The sequence below is a fragment of the Protopterus annectens genome, chromosome 16.part0 (genome assembly GCF_019279795.1).
Source record: "Protopterus annectens isolate FY-2018-M chromosome 16.part0, PAN1.0, whole genome shotgun sequence".
Taxonomy (NCBI): Eukaryota; Metazoa; Chordata; order Ceratodontiformes; family Protopteridae; genus Protopterus; species Protopterus annectens.
The window spans coordinates 634,279,303-634,298,710 of NC_056750.1; the positions used below are offsets into that span (position 1 = coordinate 634,279,303).

The 19,408-nt window shown below is 43.9% G+C and overlaps 1 protein-coding gene across 1 annotated transcript in view; it reads right to left on the minus strand.

The window, feature by feature from the left end:
* SLC27A4 (solute carrier family 27 member 4) overlaps nucleotides 1-19,408 on the minus strand; it is a 736,182-nt gene that overhangs the window by 640,726 nt on the left and 76,048 nt on the right. The window lies entirely within an intron of this gene.

Here is a 19,408-nt window from a genome sequence, read left to right on the forward strand (position 1 = left end):
CGGAGCTCCATGTAGCAGCTTCTAAAATGTCCTTGGTAGCCACCCCTCTTAGGAAGGCTGTGGTGGTGGCTGTGGCTCTCGTGGAATGAGGTCTAATGTCAGCTGGCACAGCTTTTCCATGAAAGGAGCAACAAAAATGAATGCAATTTCCTATCCATTTTGAAATTGTCTGTTTGGAAATTGCTTTTCCTTGCGCCCCAGCAGCATATGCTACAAACAGCTGGTCAGTCTTTCTGTAACGTTTAGTTCTGTCCAAGTAGTAGTGCAACTGTCTGTGTATGTCCAGGGTGTGCAGAAGTTTCTCCCCTTTATTTTGTGGTTGTGGGAAGAATGTAGGCAAGTGAATAGCTTGGTTCAAAGATACCCTGGATACCACCTTTGGCATAAATGTAGGATTGGTTCTCAATGAAACTCTGTCCTGATGAAAGATCAGAAATGGCTGAACTGCCATTAGAGCTTGTAACTCAGATACTCTTCTTGCTGAGGTTATGGCTAGAAGGAAGGCAGTTTTCCAAGACAGAAACTGTAGATCTGCATATGCTGCTGGTTCAAAGGGAGGAAGTGTTAGTTTTTCCAACACGAAGTTAAGGTCCCAAGTAGGTACAGGTGGTTTCCTTGGAGGCTTGATGTTTTTGATTCCTCTTAGAAACTGTCTCAGGAGAGGATGAGAGAAGACAGGTGGATTAACATTGTATTCTGCTGAAATTGCTGAGGCATGTATCTTAATGGAAGAGTAAGACAGGCCGTTGTGGAACAATTCTGCCAAATATTCCAGTATATGTGCCATGTTCATCACCGTCACATCTAGGCCCTTTGTTGTGTTCCAAGTGTGAAATCTTTTCCATTTTGCTGAATATGCCTTCCTTGTGGAAGGCCGTCGAGCTTCCATAATATCATCCTTCACTCTCTGAGATAGCTTATCCTGAGGAGTCATCATGGTATTTTCCAGGCAGTTAGCTGCAAGGTTTTCAGGTTGGAATGCAGAGTCTTGAAATTGTGCTGCGTCAGTAGAAGTGGCCATAGGGGGAGAGGCCACGGTTTCGTCTGTGACATGCTCTTTAACAGTGGGTACCAGTGCTGTCTTGGCCAGTTTGGAGCTATCAGAATCACTCTGGGCTGCTCTGCCCTGATCTTCAGTAAGACCTTGGTCATTAATGGGAGAGGTGGAAAAGCATACACTGTTAGAGCTTTCCAGCTAAAAGAGAGAGCGTCCACTTTCCATGCTTGTGGGTGGTATGTCCTTGAGCAGAATTTCTTCAGTTGATGATTGTGGGGGGAGGCGAACAGATCTATTTCCGGCCTTCCCCATGACTGTGTTATGAGTAAGAAGATGTCTGGGTGCAGCATCCATTCGTGTGCATCCATGATATTTCTGCTTAAGCTGTCTGCCAGTATATTGTCTTTCCCTGGCACGAACTGGGACTGCAGCTGTATATTGAGTTTCAAGGAAAGTTCCCATAGATTCATTGCCAGTCTGCAAAGAGGGTAGGAATGGGTGCCTCCTTGCTTGTTTATGTACCACATAACTGTGGTGTTGTCTGTAGGTGGCCTTGATGAAGAAAAAGTTTGAAGGCCTTGATTGCTTGCATCACTGCCAGCATTTCCTTTTGGTTTATGTGCATGCGCAGCTCTCTTTGTGACCATAGCCCTTGGATACATCTGCCCTCCATGTGTGCTCCCCAACCTTGGTCTGAAGCGTCCGTAGTGATGGTTTGGTTGGCTCTTGGCTTGCTGAAGGGCAACCCGCTGTTCGACTGGCAGGCTTGAGCCCACCACAGAAATTCCTTTTGGAGGCATGGAATGAGTGGGATCAAAGTTTCTAAGCTGTGACTGTGCTGAGTCCATAAACTCCTTAGGTACCATTGTAATTTTCTCATATGCAGCCTTGCTTGTGGGATCAGAAGAATGCAAGATGCCATGTAACCCAGGGCCTGCAGGATTTTCCTTGCAGTCAGCTGAGTTTGTCTTGTCAGATTCTTGAAGTAATCCGGTAATTGTTTTTGTTTTTCTTCTGTGAGAAAGGCCATTTGGGTGGTTGTGTCTAGATCCGCACCCAGAAAAGTTATTCTTTGGGATGGAACAAGTCTAGATTTGTGGATGTTGGCTGTATATCCCAAGGCCTGCAGTAGGTGGATGGCATAATCCAAGTCCTTTAACAAAGTTTGCTTGCTGTCCGCTTGTATAAGGCAGTCGTCCAGATATGGGTAAATTTGAATCCCCTGAAGTCTGCAGTGTGCAATTACTGATGCCAGGCATTTCGTGAATACTCTGGGTGCAGTAGATAAGCCAAAGGGCAATGCTGAGAATTGATAATGCTCTGACCCTGCAAGAAATCTGAGGTGTCTTCTGCAACTTTGTCTGATAGGGACATGCAGGTATGCCTCCTTGAGGTCTAGAGTCACCAGCCAAGACCCCTTGCCTAGCATGGGAAGGAGTTGCTGTAGAGTCAGCATTTTGAATTTTGGCACAATGAGGTAAGTATTCAGTGTGGACAAGTCGAGAATAGGCCTCCATTGATTTTCTTTTCTTGGAACAAGGTATAATCTGGAGTAAAATCCTTGGCCTTGTTCTGAAAGAGGTACCTTTCCTATAACTTTCATTTGTATTAAGTTGGAAATTTGTTTCAAAGCCTCTGCCCTCTGATTTGGTGGCAGGTCTGGCATGCCTTTTCTTTTTGGCAATGTGTGGAAATGGAACCTGTATCCTTTGTCTATTATTTGCAGTGTCCATGTGTCCCTTGTAATGCTGTGCCAATTTTTTGAAAATAAAGAAAGCTTTCCGCCCAAAGGTGCTTCTAATTGAGCCCTGGTCGGCGGAGTCAAAACAAAGTCATTGAGTCTGTCCTGGTGTAGCAGTTGTAGTTCCTGCACTACCTCTCCGGTTGGGAGGCTGCCATTGACGGCCTCTGTAGGAGCCTCTAGCTTGCCCTCTACCTCTGGCACGCCTATTCCTGCCTCTCTGAGATATGTCTGAGTCCGGAAGGGACCAATTCTTAGTAGGCCAATTTCTGCTGAATCTCGGTGGTTGGACTTGCAGAAAGTCTTTGACTGTTTGCACAGATTTTGCCTTTTCTTCAAATTTCTTTAAGACCTCTTGAGCCGTGGAACCAAATAATTTTTGCTTTTCCATAGGAGCATCCAAAAGCTTAGCATTAACATGGTCTGGCAGAGATTGTTCCTTCAGCCAGGCATGCCTACGTATGACTGCACCTGTCATAGCTGACCTACATGAAGCTTCCAATGCATCATAACCACACTGTAAGAAATGGTTACTAACCTGCTGGGAGTTATGTACCAGATCCTGAAGGGATTTGCGATCAAGGGGTTCAGAAGAAGAAGACAGTTTCTTATGCAATTCATATAACAAATACTCTTGGTACTGTATCATATGAAATTGACAATTTAATGCCCTCATGGAAAGAGTTGCAGAAGTATACACTTTCTTACCCCATCTCTCTAAAGCTCTGGAATCCCTTTCAGAGGGTAGAGGATTTCTAGCAGTGGCAGCTGCAACCCCTTTTGGGCCCTGGGAAATAGTTTCTGGATCAGCAGAGTGGGCCTTGTACAGGTGTAGATGTGAGTCCGGGACCCTGTAGTACCTATCAGGTTTGGCAGGAGCCGGAGGGAGAGAGTCAGGGGCTGTACTAGCATCAGAGTACACATCATCAATAACATTCAATACAGGAGGTATAGCTAAAGGCCTATGCTCAGGTAAATGTAAAAAGGTCCTTAATCTCTTTCTAGAATCAGAGAATTCCTGACCCTGCCATTGAAAATGTTCTCTCATAGAGTGTAATGTCTCTCCAAAGGAAATCTCCTCAGGAGGGGAGGCCGAGGGAATAGATTCTTCAGCATCAGAATCCTCGTAGGCCGAATAAGCCTCCTCCTGGTGGTCTGACAGAGTAGAGCCATCAGTGGACTCATCTGAGGAGTGGGGGTCAGAGGGCTCAACCCTGGGCCTTTTGTCTGGAGGTGGTTGAGAGCCCCTGTCCGGATGAGGTTGAGAACCTCTAATTAAGGAGATAAGATCCTCTGCCAAGCTAAGAATCTGAGAGCCAGTAGAAGGTCTCTGAGAGGTAACCTTGGGAGGCAAAGCTTTAGTAAGTTTAGCAGCTTTAGCCCTAGAGAAAGCCTTAATGGACATGGATGCAGGAGGTCTGGCTGCACCATGTGCAGGTGTAGATTTGTCTAAAGGAATGGTGTCGGAAGGTTCCTGCACACCAGTTTCAGAAGGTAACTCAATAACCGACTCGGCCGGAGCCTCCGGGCCCGAGGTAGTCGGTTGTGCGGTTTCGGTAATCGGAAGTACCAAGGACTCGGTTTCAGCCGAGACCGAGACACTCGCGGTAGGCCTGACCGTGGTTTCAGACGAAACCGCGGCCCGCGTGTGTCGGTCCTTGTCCTTCCATTTCTTAACTAAATGTGGAGTCGGAGTCTCCGACGGCATCTTGTAAGCAAAACTAGCCCCAAAGAATTCCTCTGCAAACTCCGACCGACGTCTAAGAGTTCGTCGGTTGAAGGAAGCACAGGCTGAACAGGCCGAGACGTCGTGGTCTGGGCCTAGGCAGGGGAGGCAGTAAGAGTGGAAATCCTTATGAGGTATTTGTTTCCCACAAGTTAAACAATTATTAACTTTATCTGACATCGGCTGAGGCAAGAAAGAGTCCCCAAGGGGGTACTTAGCTTTTTCGAAGTCTTCGGCAGCTGAATCACAGGAGCTGGCCGACCGGCACTTGCGAACTGCTTCTGCTTCGGGCACCACGCGGCAAGAAAGACCGAGGAAAATGGCGTCGGCTGATGCTTTTATACCCCAGACGCTCTGATGTCGGGGAAAGTGCGACATCAGCCGAGGCCAGACCCAGACTTTGGAATCCGGCCGACCGAAGGGCTGCCTGAGGCAGGACAACCCATATGTGATGACTGCAGATGCATCCTTGAAGGACATCCACATTTTCCCTCCCTTCTGACCCTTGGGGTAAGGTCTAGAAGGGGTGGAGAAACGGACTCCTACGGCAGAAAGAGTCTTGCCATCTTGCTCGCACCTGGTCAAAGTGTCCTTCACTTGAGGGCCAAACAAAGTTGTCCCATCAAAGGGAGAATTTGTGGAGGACTCCTTAAAGGGGTCTGCAAAATTACAGAGCCGCATCCAGGACTGACGTCTGAGGGCCACTTCTGTGCCTGCAGCTCTACTCGCCCCATCGGCTGCATAAGAAATGAGCCGCATGGAGGAGTTGGTTATGGAATTTAGGATTCCTAGCTGAGAGGCAATCTTTTCTTGAGCCCCTGCCGCTGACGGATCCTGAACTACTTCACCCAATTCCTTGAGGATGTCTCTCTGAAGTCTGGTGAAGTGACACAAATAATTCAGCGAACGCATAGCAAAGGTCGCTGAGGAAAACATCCGCTTGCCGTACCTGTCCATGGTCCTAGACTCCTTGTTAGGAGGATGGACTGGCACGGAAGGATCTGCAAGTTCCTTCTTGGTGGCGGCCACCACCATGGCATCAACCGGGACACCCTTAGTAAGAAACTGCTTTTCAGCGGGGGCCGTGATAAACTTTGAAGGTCTCCTAGGGACTGGTTCCACCGAATCAGGAGATGCCCACGCCTTTCGAGCTATGACTTCCATAAGAGGGTCGAAAGGCGGAGACACCCAGGAGGTGGAGGGTCGAGATCCAAAAGCCTCCAGGTATACCGACTCATCCTCAGAGGGATTAATGGAGGGCCAGTTCCCCCTCTGTTTCAGGAGTTCAAGGATGTCTGAAAAAGAGACATCCTCACAGGGAGATCTTGGGGACCCCTCCGACTCATCTAAATCGGTATCTGATGTTGTAGACTCGGGGGAGTCTAAGTGCTTCCTCTTGCAGGTCCTCTTACGCGGGGGTTCACCTGAAGGATCAGGAGAAACCTCGGAAGAGGAAGATCTTCCCAATGGGGAGACCTGGGGCGATGGATCTCTGGGTCCGGGAGCAAGAGAGCGGGAAGAGGCATCTACAGGCATCATGGAGGGAGGAGCTAAAGGAACCGACTGTTGACTAAGCTCAGGGGCTAGCACACTCCTCATCACCTCGAAGGCTCCCCTTCCAGGGAGGGCCGAGAGATCCCGCTCCGAAGAAACAGGAATCTCTGGTCTCACCGAAAGGGAAGGCTCCGAAGCAGATGTCGGGACCGAGCTCACCAAGGCCGAAGCTCCGAGAGGGAGAACGGGGTCGGACAAGGGTCCGATGCCACTCGCCCCCTCGGAACCGACCAGGGAAGCCCGACGCCCGGATCCCTCCAAGGAAGGTCTCAAGGAGGAGATAGGAGTCGAGGACGACGGAGCCGAAAGGTGTGGTATCGGCTCCGAAGCAGGAACAGTCACAGTACCAATAATCTCCGGCTCCGAACTCTGTAGGAGAGTCGAAGGAGGAATCTCAGGAGGGTGTATAATAGCTGACGCCTGATGAGACGGGCTTTGGAGCATCTGGGCTAGTGTCTGTGATTTTAAAAGCCTACTCACCACTCTCTCTGAGTCGTGGTCTGAGAGCCTGGATGACCTCGATGATCGGCTCCGAAGGCCCCGCTCCGAAAGCAAGGGAGAGGCTGGAGCCGAGTGTATAGATTCCAATAATGGAGATCTAGACCTCTTCTTGGACGGAGCCATCGGAGCCGAAGAACGTTCGGCTCCAGGCGGAGCCGACAACTTGTCGGCTCCAAGAGGAGACAAAGATATCTCGGCTCCAGCCGGAGCCGAGACATGCTTCGACGCTAGGGTGTCGGCTCCAGACGGAGCTGGCACAGGAGCCGAAGCCAGGGTATCGGCGCCGGTACTGAAGCTTCCAACAAGGAAGGATCGGCTCCGGATGGAGCCGATGTCGACTCCAGTGGAGTCGGAACCAAGACCACAGACTTGGACACCGAAGCCTGGGTCTTGGGAGGCTTGGAGGGCTTCCCGGAGCCGACCTTGGCCGGGGAGCTCTCAGGTTTAATAAGACCCCTGAGGATCAACTTATTTCTACGTTCCTGCAGGACTCTCTGGCTGAAGGAATGACAAATAGCACAGGAATCCTGCAGGTGTAGGGGTCCCAGGCAATAAATACAAGAAGTGTGACCGTCTGTCAGAGACATCTTCTGACAGCATGAGTCACACTTCTTGAAACCTGAGACCCTAGTATCTTTAGACATGTCTGACCTAAACACACAGACACACAACAATCAGACCAAAAAAGATACTAATAACTAATTATTATTAAGAGTAAATAATTAGTTATTATTAACAGTGACACAACACACACACACCTAAGGGAAAATCTGACAGGAACTGTGAGGGTGGGAAAAAGGCCTAAGGCCCGAAACACAAAAAATCTATGGAAGTGAACTAAGTGGGAATGGGTATGGAGCCAAGTGAATAAGGTTCACTAACTAAGTCTAAATAACAAAAATTTTTAGGGTTTTGGTATCTAAAACCTGACAAATATCAATGAAAAAAATCACTTACCAGGAGGTGGTAAAAAAGATGACCTCATTAGCGAAGCGGCAAACGAGATCTGGGTAATTACCGCCTTGCATCATGGGATATGGGGCTGCCTCGAGCTGGTAAAAGTGACTCTCGAGCTTAGCAAGTGCCGAATCGGAGCCAAGGATCGACTCTGAACCCATCCAGCAAGAATGAAGGCAAGATTGACAACTTAACATCAAAACTTACATTACTAACAATTTTAAAATTCACAGTACATGAAATACAGAATTAGTGAGTCATGATATCTTTGCTCAGGTTATTTACCAGTTTTCTTGTAATGGGATTTCCTTCCCAATCTACCACACCTCTCAACCTGTTAGTGCAAAACATCTGGACAAAGCCTGATAAAATGGGGGGACAAAGGCGCAAAAAATAGGGACAGATTTTAAATATTGCTCTTATAAACTTAGAAAGTTGCTAGCATAACAGGGTTTGTGTTAACATACATTTTTGAAGGATTTAAAGTCTGAAACTCAAATGTATGTCATTATTTGATGAGTGCAATCCTCAGATCTTCTCAGTGATTTGCTAGAAAACCATAAATTTTATGAGGAGCATGCCAAAAATATTAGGCAATAATCTGGACAACTGAGAGGTATGCTGACTACTTTCAATTCATTCTGGTTCCTTTCCAGTTTGCAATTTCCTTCCTCTGCAGGCCTCTTCCCTTTTGCACCCAAGGTTTCTGTTGCAACGCATTGCAGACCGTCTCCAACAACCTCTCTACAGTACCTTGCACAGCAGACAAGTAAAACTGCTTCTGAGGAGATTTCAGTGCACAGTTAGCTGCAGGCTCCACCCTGACTTTGCCCAACTCCAACTTTTTGGGACCTCTCACCAACAGTTTTTCGCATTCTCTTCTGCTATGTCATAATACTATGAAGGCATTTTAGGTGGTCGAATCGTGTGTTCAAAAAATAAGGCAAGTATTACCACTCTGTGTATGAAGCAACTTCACTTTATTAAAACAATAAAAGCAGAATCATAAACGCTTTCGGGTAAATCCCTTCATCAGATCGTATGTTCATCGCAAAGAAAAAAAGTTGGTACAGCTGAATGCAAAACAGTTGATCGTCCATTGCTGGCTTTTTTACTGTGTGAGATTGCGAACAGTGGGGAGTGGGAAATTTGTCATTTTATCTATAGTACAATCTCTGAGTTGGTATATATAATTAGCAGGGGGTGTGGGGAATCAGGGTACAGCCCCCTTGCAAAAATACTGTTTTTTTTAATGATGTGCAGAGATTAGTTTGACTTGATCATCTGAGTTTAGTTTATGAGAATACGACAAAATATATATATATATATATATATATATATATATATATATATATATATATATATATATATATATATATATGTCTACTTCAGTAGACTGAACCTTTACTTACCCAACACTGAAGTTTCCCAGACGAAAGCACCGACAACTTCAGAAGACCGACATCCAGAACACTGACTTCACACGCGAGGTAAGTAACCGCTTGGCCATCCTGTTGAACTTTGCCCCTTACCCCTCGCAGAAGTGCTATCTCGGAATTAGAATATTTAGAGGTGTGTGGGGGGCAAAGCTCCCCCATCAGTGGGTTTAGTTTAGTTTCGTTAATAGTTTTTGTTCGGGATGGCCAAGCGGTTACTTACCTCGTATGCAAAGTCGGTGCTCTGGATGTCTGTCTTCTGTAGTTGTCGGTGCTTTTGTCTAGGGCAAATTAAAGTTCGGTCTACCGAAGTAGACCCATATATATATATATATATATATATATATATATATATATATATATATATATATATATACACACACACACACACAAACACACAGATATATAATCTGTCATGGTCCCTTTAAATGTGCTAGTTCAAATGAGTCAGGTATAGAGGTAGATGGTCTCTTTAAGGACAGTAACCCATTAATGGCCAACGAGATTAAAGTTAATGAGGGACAGCTGCACACAAGAATATTTAATGCCCAGTGCCCAGACAGAGAGCAGATTTAAGACCTAGTAATCTGAAGGGGTCCTGAGAGGACTTCTTAAGAAGAGTTACACATGGAAGGAAAGAATGAAGGCAATACAAAGGATATCATTGTGAGATAATGGAGCAGAATCCTTTAGAGCGTAAGCCATCTGGGTTTATCCTGGTCTCTGTGCAAGAAGATAGCTTGGTTTAGCCCTCTCTATGGGACTGCGAAGAGAGCTGCTATATCTATGGGGTCCCTGAAGGTACTGCTCATTTAATTTGGCAGATAAGCGCCACAAAACTGTGAATAAGGGAATACTATAGCTGAATGCAAAGAAATACTGCTTTTGACTTCAACAGTAAATTGTATGCACAAGAACCTAAAATAATTTATTTTGACTGCAGACTGGACTGTTTGGAATGAATTGCAATGTCCTCTATACCGAGCTTTACTATAACCTTGAATTTCAAACTTGAGAGTTGGTCCAGTTACTACTTTGTTTGCTACAAACAAAACAATGCATTACAGATTTTATACACACACACATATATATATATATATATATATATATATATATATATATATATATATATATATATGTCTCCATACATACATACATACATAACACACACACACACACAATTGTTAAAAGCTCTATATCTCCAGTATGTCTGTTTTTCATAGGTACAAAACCAAAACAATTTATTAGTACAATAAAAGAAATCAGTCAATGCTGTTCAATTTTTTTTAGAAGTTTTCAATCCCTGAATTCTCTGAGCACATAAAAGCCTTTCTGAACAATGTTCCCAACCCTACTGTCAATATGATTTATGTTCGTCTTGAACAATCGTCTTTAGTTTCACCTTTGCAGTTTATCATCTGTAGTATGAACAGAGTTCGTTACTTTCACACTGCTTTAAAATATATTTTGATTTTTTTATCCTTGGAATCTTGCTGTCGGTTACTCTGGATTGTTCTCATAATTAAGCCAAGAGCCTTGCACGATTATATTAACCCTTTTGCCCTACATGCTGCCACTCGTGTAGTAAATTCTGATCCCTGGGTATTTAAATACAGAAATTCTACTCTTTACAATAAGGACCATCATTAATCATACTGCAGACGCATAGACCCACTCTCCTCACCCAACCCATGCACAGTTCGCCTCAACTGTCTCTTGATTATTAGCTCTCTCCTGTTCAATCATCCCATGTATTCTTCATCACCAAGGGTGAGGGTCACCTGACAGGGGCCATCATATAGCCATCAGGGGTGGTTTGAAGATATGTACTTAATGTTTCTCCTTGTTCACTCAACTTGTGGAGTAGAAGGGAACTTTCAATGGCCTGACTATGCTGGTTGTCCCTCACATCTGCAAGAGACTTTGCCAGCAAGCAGCACCCCCCCCCTTTCCCTCAAGCATAAGAAGTGATTTCCCCTCATCTCCACCATAAAAATTGCACCTTCCTATGTACTCCCTAAGCACCTGTAACCCTCCCATTCCTGGAGAGAGGGGAACGGGTCACACCCCTTCACTCCTCTCCTCCTTACTAGGCTCTTACAGTGGCACAGTTGCTATATGAACCATAATCACCTGGGTCATAGCACGTGCTCATGCCAAAGAGCCATGTGGAGATAGACTATATTCTTAAAGTGAACATTTCAGTATTCCATTAAAACTAAGCGTTCAAGTCCACATAGCAGTTCCTGTTAATGTTCTGTGACTTTCATGTTTTTTTTTTTTTTGCATTGTATACAATCCTCTCAACTTAGAACATTAGATTGTGGATAGTAGAGACTAGAAATAATATGCTAAAACAGCTACTGCCCAGTAAATCTACTGAACTTCAAACTCGTATACTGCTGACCATTAGCCAGTATCTCCACTCCACTGTTTGCTTCTCCCCAGCTGACTGGCTCCCCCAATACTTCTCACAGGGCTAGGACAGCATTAATGGTAAGTTTGCCAGAGGAAGAGTGGAACAGCCTGCAACATCAAATATATGGGTCCTGCATGCCAGTCAATTTTTTTTGGTATGCCCTAAATAGGTAGAGCTAGACACATCACACACATCACTGCATGTAATGTTACTTGACTCCAGCTTCCCTCCGTACTGTAGTTTAATGGCACCTTGGATGTGTCTTCATCTCACGCAGAAACAGGGCAAGCCAGCAAAGTAGGTCTTTTCCACCCCTCCCTCCCTAGCCCCTTCAGTTCCTGAGATTTTAGTTGATCTCCAAGTCATCTAGGTCATGGGGATACCCCTCCATACCACAGATGAGGAGGCCATTATCCAATAGTATCAAAGATGGAATTCCATGCCCTGCAAGTACAGCTTTCAATGCACTGTTAATTCTGCTTGTGGTATGTACTAACTTTATAACCGCCCACAACTTCAAATAAAAGAAAACAAATACGTGCTGAAAGAAATCTGTTCCAATTCTACCCCATGATCTTTCTGAAACCAAATAAAAAAATGACATTCTGGATTACTACTGCAATCAATATTACAGAGATCTTAGAATTCAGCTTCTTGCTGTATCTGCACAGACATGCCTGAGCAAAGTAAATCAGCCTTTAACATCAAGACTTTTATTCAACAAGTCTCTTCTCTGAATAGAAGAAAATGGCTATATTTTCTTCTCATGATAATTTTATGTTCTGACCAATCTTTTATTTCCACTTCTCAAAGCATATGCACCTCAGAAGCACTCAATAAATTGCTAGAGCTCTTTAAGCTTCTCTTCAGTTACAGACAGATGCTGAACTATCTAACTTCCAGTTCATCACCAAGTAAATCTTGCTGTTCTGGTAAAGGACGACTCTGCATATCTGCTATATGCATCTCTTTTCCTGGTTCATATTTTTCAGCCACGTCATATGTCTAGAATCATTAGGACATTCTTTACAGTCTTGAGCAAAAATTTCTTTAAAAAGAATTGTGCTCTTACTAGCACTTTTCTCTGTAAGTATACATACTAATGAGTGCTGGGATAGGCTCCAGCTCCCCTACAACCCACAACTGGAATAGGTGGGTAATCACAGCATCAGTTAATGAAAATTCAAAAATCTTTTTCACAATAACATAAAATGGCTAGCAGCTTTTTTTCTATTTGAGGATACTGTTTCTTACATTCAGTAAACACTCTGAACCCAAAACCAACTGATCTACTTGCAGAGTAGATGTATCAATTCTAACAGATGACACAAGTACAAACTCTGATAACTTTCCAGTCTATTTATGATACCTGCATGTGGGAAGGTACTGCATAATCTGACATGATTCACGCATGACACATGCATTGCTAACCCTACGTCCAGGCAGCAGTAAAATCATTAAATGTGGTGAGCAGATTTATATGTATGATCTACAAGTAATAAAATAAAATTGACATCTCTAGGAGTAGAAAATTACTACTAACATCCTTCTGAATTAGTTCCATATGGATTCTATCCACAACTTTGAAGAAGACACCTGTAAGGCTGACGGGTCTGCAGTTTTATGAATCAGCTCTTGACATTCTTTTGTAAAAATGAACTACTTTGGCCAGCTGTAATGTTTTAAGGAAAAAACAGTGGGAAGACTTATTTTTGCAGTAAAGCATACAATGGAATTATGAGGTTGTGTCTACTATCTGTAAGAAAGTGCCAGGGATACTGTCCAGGACTATTAAACTTCTGTTCTGGACCTGCCATAGTTTGGTGATATATAAATGCTCACATTGTGTTATCAAATTTAACCCATGGGCACTACAGTCCTGGAAACTACCATTATTTTTTCATATATGCCCATTTAAAAACTTTTACTTTATCCTCAGTCTTTAAAGAAATATGGATTTCACAGGAGACATTAGTTTTGCAGATTATTTTGAAAGCTCGTTTTGGACATATTAAGCCTGTTTTCGTTACAGGCCAGGAGAATGCTTTATAGGTTACACGTATCATTTCTCTGTTGTACAGTTGGTCTATTTCTTTGCTCTTTCACTGTGGTTTGTTATTCAGTCCCCCTGTATTTACCTCAAACAGGTAATGCACTCAGTAATTCAATCAATTTTACAAATGTTATCAATGTGATTTAGCTTTCCACAGCTTTTTTGACCGATCAATGGGTATCACCTTCTATCATGATTATAGGTTCACAGGAGGTGACTAGGCTAGTGGCCCTAGAGCCTTTACAAGCCTAGCCATGTTAATCCCAAGTATCCCAATTTGTTCTTTTTGGGTAGTTCACAGAATGAATTTATGAACACAGTGAGTCTGTGATCAACACAGACTCCCCCTCTCCATGAGGGACATGGGTGCCACCCCAGGGATGAACCTGCAGTCTCTCATCCAATTATCTAGGTCGCATTTGTATCTACAATACAGATATGGGGTTTACAGGGCCCTATCCTCTCTTCCCTGGTTTCTATCCAGTGTACAAAACAGATATGACGAGGCTGTATCAGAGGCAATTCTTAAAATACCTTGAGGAAGAAACTATTTCATCCGGAGGAGTAAATCTTTGTGGAAAAAAACAGGTATTGCTTACTACTTGACAGCCTGAAGCTCCAAGACCCAAATGCAGCTGGGATGGCCATAAAAGTAAGCATTTTCCAAGAAAACAACTTCAGCACTACTGAACACGCTTGTCAGCCATGAAGTTGTAATCGCACCGAAGGAAGGGGAGGAAACATTATAAACTGGATGGAAAAGCAACACAGATGCTTAACCAACTGATGCTGGCTCACAATCCACAATGTTAAGATCTACAGAGATAACTGACACATGCACCTCGACTGTGGAATAACTGCAGCTCAAATTGTTCACACTTCTGAAATATGTGAAAAAACTGCCTGCAAATTGGCCATGTAATGCGATAAAGTGTAACATTCCACCTAAAATGTGAACCAGTTCCACCTGAAGACAAAAACCTGCTGAGTATTGTGTTTTCTGGTGACTTCAACAACCTCTGAGACTCCAGTCTAAAAATCTTGAGGGATCAGGGGTTAACTCCAGAAGCCAGGTCCTGAGGTAGAACTGGTTGTTACTTCAACCATGGAGGATATCCATGGCCTGGAATGTAAGAGCTTTCTGTATAGCTGGGAACATGGGTACCTTAAACCATGTCTTTCTTGGCCAACACGTGGTAATAAAAATGAGTTTTCCTCTTCCTTTCAGCTTTACCATAAGATTTGAAGTCAGCAAGAATGGTGAACGGTGTGGGGGAATCTCCCATGCCAGAGAATGGAGAATTATCCAGCACTACCTCCTCTTTCTCTTAATGCACCAAGCTGAACAGTTTTCTTCCAAATGGTAAATGGGTCACTCTCTGGACTGCTCTAATAATGTAATACACTGACCAGACACATTATCTGAATCTACAGCCCAAGAAGAAATTAACACGATTCAGCTGGTCAGCAAGTTCATGCACTTCCAAGAAAGTGAAGAGAGTGGTGATGTCTGCTGCCATTTCAAGATAGAAATCACTCCTTTTTGCACAAAGATTATGACCTTGTACTTCCTGCCTTGTTAGATGACATGCAACGTAACAGTTTGACTAGGTTAGGAGAGTCTCTCAAAACAGTTTCGTCTCCAAGGCCTTCACAGTAAGATAAACAGCTCGACTCAAAATGGCTAATGTGTAGCCTTTCTCCAACGGTGAAAACAAGCCTTGCACTGTGAAGGAGCCAAAGTGAGCTCTCCAACCCAGAAGTGAAGCAACAGAAATAGGAATATGCAAGCAGTGTGGCTGCAAAAAGGGAAAATCTAAGATGACACTGGTGGGTACTGGCTATGTAGCATAGGAAATGAAGCACTGTCTATGATCCAGATAAACCTGGTTCAGTTAGCATCCTGTGTGTAGGACAGGCCAGACAGACAGAGAACAGTAATGTGGCTAGGCACAGTTGCCTCTTCATGGGGTAGCAACCAAGCTCACTAATCATAACAAGGATCTCATTAATGTATCCCTGGTAAAGAATGAAGATCTGTTGGGATGTGCTGACTTACAAGGGAGACCATACTATTTAGGGGTTACATCAGTTGCATGAGTGATCAACATATCCTCACTACACTTACTTCATGCCTACCCCTTGGCTCCTTGTAGAGACCCATGTACAGATGTTCAGCTTACAGCAGAAATCCTGATAGCTGCTTGGATGACAGCAGCACCACAAAAACGTCTTGCAATATGAAGAAACTGTGGTGGTAGGCCAGATGGTCATCAGACAACAGGATAATACTGTATCCAAAAAAGAAGACAGAATGAAAGAGAAGACTGATGGGTACTGCCACCATTCCAAGACCCAGCAACAGTGGTGAAGCCACTGACAATTAATAGTCCACTGTAACATCTGCATCCTCAGGCATACAAATGTCACTATGAAGATTATGGCAAACATTTAACCCATAAGGCACAGCAGAATCTTCAACTTGAATCCTGTGCTGTACAGTCACATCACTCAGTCATCCAACAGTATGATATTCTGGACCATCATCAAGGTCAAAAATGGCCAACAGTGAAGACTAACTCTATATCACTTGAGGAAATCCCCATAGAAGGAGTCAGATAGTCCTTTCTACAACTCAATGATATTCCCAAGGAACTAACCAAAATAAGCACACTCCTTGTAAGTTTGCACAGGAGTTTCTTGATGTGGCTATCAAATATAATATACGTTTTTTACATGTTTTTATCATATGAAATATTTTCTACATTATATTATATCATGCATTTTTAGTATACATGTTCTATATGAGATTTATATGTTTAGATATGTATTTGTAGCGCTTGTAAATTATAGAAGATTTTACGTAAGGCATTAATTGATTAACACAGGATGTGACATCATAATTAAAGGGAATAGATTTGTATATAAAAAGAACCAGTATCAACTGAATGTTAGTGGCCTGAAGAAGCCTACGGGTGAAAGCGCTAGCCTATTTTCTTTTTTGTTAATAAAGTCATAAGTAATTTAGAGAGATATCGCTTGTCAAGTGTATTTTTCTGGTGGATTAAATCCTATTCTGCATGGTGAAGCAAGTGAACCTAAATTTATTTGGCGAAGTGTTACTATTTGCAGTAACGTAACTAGAGGTGAGAAGTGACTTTACACTGAGCTGAAGAGTGGTATAATATTGAGCTGAAGAGTGGTATAATATTGAGCTGAAGAGCGGCCAATATACAAGTCGCAAGAGACATTATTTCTTACGTATACATAGTTGCATGAAAGAACTTGTTGTCTGCCTTAACGCACTCCCTATCATTGTTTTTGGCTGTTATTACTACGTTTTTTCAGGGAGTGGATTTAGCGGTGTGGTAGCTATATTTCTATTTATAAGCCTAGGCAGAGTGTGTCGGCTTTCGTCGCCCCATCGATTAAGTAACTGATCCTCTGTCAAGCAGAGCCAATGAAGTGATCCCAGGGGTGTATTTTCTGTTACCCATCTACTCGTCAAAGTTTCTCTTGAAGAGTGTTAGTGAGGGATTCTGCCTGATGTAATTTGGAATTTTGTTCCAAAGCATGGAGAGTCTCTGACAGGAATCTATCCCTCCAGCATGTTCTATTTATTGCTGTAGTGAAGTTTAGCTCACTAGAGCAAGTGGCTCGTAGTGACTTGGATTTCTTTAGGTGGAGCATGTCCATCAATTCTGAGTGGGACATGGCTTGTAAGTCAGGCAGAGATGATCTCTGAGTAAGCGATATGCCACGGAGTACAGCCGGAGTTTATTCAGTTGGGCTGCATAGGAATATGTTTGAGGCCAGTAATCCTCTTGGTGAGGTACTTTTGTGGTCCTTCCAGCTATTGGAAGTGTCTTGCGAGGTACATCCCAAATGGGGCATTGTACTCTATGATGGGTCTAATGAGTGACGAGTAGAGGGGCACTATAACCTCTTTATTTCTAGATGCGAACCCTTTAGTAATTAGATGGGCCATATACAAGGATTTCCTAACTACTTTGGCAATATGATTGTCAAAGGAGAGATTACTATCTACCTGGGTCCCCAGATCTCTTATTACCTCTTCTGTATTAAGGGGACTGCCACCTATGTATTAATTCATGGGTATTTTGTTTTTCCCCAAACGGGATGACTATGCATTTTTTGGCATTTAGCTTGAGGCCATGACTTTGACACCAGGTGTCCATCTCAGTAAGGCCCTTTTGGAGGATGTCCATTCAGCCGGAGAGTCAATTATGGCTCCCAGTTTGCAGTCATCGGCAAACTTGGTTAGCCATAGTCCTCCTGTGTTTGCCTGTACTTCTGAGAAGTATATGCTGAACAGTAGGGGTCCCAGGACCGAGCCTTGCGGGACACCACTTGTGACTAGTTTAGAGTCGGACCTGGAGCCCGCTATTCTTACCACATGAGTTCTGTCTGTAAGCCAGTTGGCAACCCATCTCGTGACATAGGGGTTTATGTTCAGGCTGGTGAGTTTTTCTGTAATACCCAAGTGGGGAATGGTGTCGAAAGCCTTGGCGAGGTCAAGGTAAGTTGAGTGAACCACCTTTCCCTCGTCTATGGCCTTGGTAACTGTCTCGAAGAAGTCAATCAGGTTTAGTAGGCACGATCTGCCCTTAACAAAGCCGAACTGGGTTGGGTCAAGTGTTTGGAGGTTCCCAATGTCTTTGTTAATGAGTTTCATGATGATGTGCTCCCTAGCCTTGCAGACCAGGCTAGTCATGCTTATGGGGTGATAGTTACCAGGGTCAGTTGTGGCCCCTCCTTTGTGGAGAGGAATAACCATTGCTGTGCGCCATTCTATGGGCACATAGCCTGTGGAGAGGCTGAGGTTGAACAGTGTGTTTAGGTGGGGGGATTAGTTTGTTCTGTAGTTCATGCAAGACACAGTCTGGGACACCATCTGGTCCCATTGATGCTGTGTTTGTGGCTTTTGAAAGAGCTGTTTTCACCTGTGCGTCTGTGATTTTTGGGACACTACACTTTTCCGGTATTGTTGTGGGCCCTTTTGGAGGCGAGAGGGGGTGTGAAGTTTGCACTGAATCTATCTGCCAGGATGTTGGTAATATCGGTAGGTTCAGTATATTTTGTGCTATTTTGCACTAGTTCAGTGCATATCTGCGAGTTGCCACTTAGATTCTTAACATAACTAAAGAAGGCTTTGTGGTTATCTTTTGAATCCTTGGCTATTTTTCTTTTGAAGTTAGCCTTGGGTGATTTCATGAGGGACCGTAGTTTCCTACTGATACTGATCAGGGATGTCTTTCCTTCTTTTGATTTGCTTTTTTTCTGAACTAATTTCCTCCTCCTATTGTATAGCCTGTTTATTGCAGGGGTCTACCAAACTGGTTTCCTTCTCTCAGAGGAATGAGTCTTGGTTTTGCTAGGGATGGCACGATGCATGCATCCTTGTAGGTGCTCATTGAGTGCATTTGTAAAGGTTTCTGCATCTTGGGCAGCATTATCCTTTAGCATGGGGGCTGAGAAACGTACCACCTCTGTCTTAAATAAGCTGAAGTTTGCTTTAGAAAAGTTTTTTACTGTGGTTTCCTTAGTTGGGGTTGGTGGTGGTGGGGTGTGGACATCCAGAGTGATTAGTTTACGGTCTGATCTAACCAGTGATGGGTTGACCTCCGGTGTGGAACACCTGTCGCCCATGCTGGTGATGACCAGGTTCAATATGTATTCACCTCTGGTAGGGGAGTTTACCAGCTGATCCAGGGCATTTGATTTGATGAATTCCAGGAAGCGCTGGGCCTGGGAATTTGTACTCGAGTAGTTTTCCCAGTGAATGGTAGGGTAAATGAAATCGCCCAATATCAGGGTGTTCGGTAGGACCTTCATGTTTTCCAGTGTCTCCAGAAAGGTGGAGTGGTGGTCCTGGGTCATGGAGGGTGATCTGTATAGCAGGCCACAATTTGCACTGCAGATTTGCCTGATGTTAGTTGCACATGGATGATCTCAGAGGTATCATGCTGCGCCACTAACATGGAGGTGTAGGTATCCTTGATG